Here is a 3069-nt window from a genome sequence, read left to right on the forward strand (position 1 = left end):
CTACGCCTCCATAACTATCTTGTCTATCCTTTCGATAAATATTATATTCACCAATAGTAAGATTTGTTTCTGAGTCTAACCACGTCTCACATACGGCAGCAATATGAATTTTCTCTTGCACTAACAACTGACGGACTGCACCTATCTTTCCCTTTATACTCTGTGCGTTCCATTGCATAATATTAATTCTATTCAATATGCCTTCACTGTCCACTGTTAAAGAGATGTGCAAATGGAGAAATAAAATCGAATTTGCGTTGGATCACACTCATAAACCACTCCAATAAGATTACTATAATCTGTTCTATCTTCTTAATCGCTGTAAGTTTTTTCATAAAAATAATATTTGCAAGCTTTTCTAGTAAATCAAAAAATATCCCTTTTTTAACTTTATCTTCTTTGTTACTGTTCTCTTCTTTAATTTCTTCCGTGATAGATTCAGTCTGAGACAAAGCTTCCCAATTAAGCGTTTCATCATTTGTAATTTTTTTATTAGTAGTACTTTTGTGGCTTGATTTTTTAGTATGTTTTGGTGTGGTATTAGGTGTCTGGATATGTTTCGTAGATTTTACGGCCCCGGCATAGGTTAATTGATCAGGTGGAGCGTAAGGAATATCTTTCATTTGAATTTCTTCACATGTATAATTTTCATTCTTTGCTGGTATGGATGGCGGGACGTACATTTCCAAAGCCTTTTTATACGTACAATTAAATTCAGCCATAATTTCTCGTAATTTTCTTTCCTTTTTAAATATAGGACAATCCCTGCTCAAAGATAAATGGGGTCCTGAACAATTAACACACTTAAAATTTAGTGAATCACAATTATCATGGTTAGATCTACACTTAGGGCATACCACTTTAGTACTAGGGCAAGTTTTTTTATTATGACCATAACGCCAACATTTCGAGCATTGTGTGACGGGAAATATATATGGTTCAATCTTAATCTTTATATCATATACATATATATATGGGGGTAAAGATGAACCTTTAAACCCTAATCGAACTGCTTCACTCGTTAACCAGTCCGATTCATTATTTCTGCGCATTAATCGTTTTACAGATAGTAAATCCCTGTCACAAGTGATATTTTGTTTGATATCTTCTTCGCTTAACTCAGTTTCTACATTCTTAATAACCCCGTACGATATCCCTACTTCATGTCTATTGTGCATTCTCCATCCTCTTTCTATGAAGGCATTGCATGACAATAGTTTTGTTGCACTGTGTTCTTCTTCAAATACAATTAAAACTTTATACGGGTTTAAATATTTTATTCGAGATATATTTAATATATTTTCTTTCTTGAGTATTTTCGCTAATTGAAATTGTTTAGGCATTTTGTCTTTCGAATACACACAAATTTCTGTTAAATGTTCTTCAAGACTTTCTTTGCTGTCCCACATATTCCTTCTTATCATCCTTTTTCCTTTTTTGGTAACAGTTGTCCATTTATTATTAGTATATGTAGCATTTTCTAAACTATAATCTTCTAATTCCTCCTCCATATATATTTCATTCTCCTGTAATTGTATTTGTTCTCTCGATGTGTTTACGCTATTAGAATCGGTATAAATAATGTTATCGCTTTCCATAGTAACGCACCTTACGGCCGGCGGCCGTAATCTTAGATAAGACCGAGCGCGTCTTTCTTAGAATTACGATCGCAATTAGTAAATAACAACAAAAACCACGACTGCACTACTAAGACGTATCGAGCGAACTGAACTATTAACTTAATACTATCCGTATTTCTAATTACTATGGCTTGGCTGGACTCGTTTTTGCGGACATAGATTCTCCCGTTACGGACCCAAGTAAATCTGTAATTTAGCTCTTTAGCCTTGGCTCTCGTAGCAGCATGAAGTGACTTGTTCGACGGAGTCAAATGCTCTGCAACATACACTGGCGATCGCGTACCACCAAAACCCAGGTGATGGGAGTTTAATTTCTCGTCTTTATTCTTTTTATTAAATGTTTGAACAGCTGCCAACAATGTATCACGATGTCGCGGCGTACGCAGTCTTGCAATAACGGTACGTGGCCTGTTACTATCTTTCCTCAACTTTGCAACTCGTGTTACTTGTATAATATCATCATCTAAGAGATTTACATTAACAGTTTTAGCCAACTGTCCAATAGTATTCACGAGATTTTCGGTCTTATGTTCCGGAATTCCATTAATTTCCAGGTTACTTTCGCGCATATATTGTTCAGTAAGATTTAATCGCGCAGTGAGATCTTTTACTTCCAACGTTAGCTGATCATTTTTAGTTTGTAATTTTTGGATAGTAGCAGCACTAGTTTCTAAACATTTCTTAAAATTATCATACTGATCACTAAAAAAGTTCATAGCTTCTCTAAGTCCTCCCAATTCGGTGTTAATGTCATTTAATTTATTGGATAAAGCATCGGATATGTTTCTAGATATGACTGAAGACATTTCGTTTTTAAATTTTTCTAACATATCTTGTAAAGCTTCCTTAGTTACTGGGGCCTCAAAGTCGATACTGTCACCACTTTTTTGAATACTTTTTTTTCTTAATGTAAAATTATTAATATCCATACTGTCACTTGATTGTGAGTCAACTGCACTGCAATGTGATGGTCTAACGGGCGTATTCGTATTATTTTTCTTTGGAAGTTTGCTAAGACAACCATGGCACTTCCAAGTAGATTTATTATCGTTAGACATTAAATGATATCTTTTTGGAGAGATATTCGCACATAGGAGAATATAGTTTTGTTTACATTGCTGACAGCTCATAAATTCTTTTTGAGGTATTTTATTACGACAGCCGGCACAGTTCATATTTATGAGAATTGTGACAGGGCAGAGAAACAATAATGCAAACTTTAAAGAAACTTAGAAAATATTCGGTCCGGTTGGGGTTTGAACCTTGATCAGTCGGTTCCACTGCTAAAACTGGAGCAAAAGCCACTGCGCCACCAAGCGACTACGGTATAGGTTGAATTACTTGAACATTAGCTTGTACTGTTTAGTTTCTCAATAGAGTTACTGAGCCAATTGCAGCATAGTATTATTAAATCTGCACTTGCTAATGA

The sequence above is a fragment of the Vanessa cardui genome, chromosome W, assembly GCF_905220365.1.
Source record: "Vanessa cardui chromosome W, ilVanCard2.1, whole genome shotgun sequence".
In the NCBI taxonomy this organism is placed as follows: Eukaryota; Metazoa; Arthropoda; class Insecta; order Lepidoptera; family Nymphalidae; genus Vanessa; species Vanessa cardui.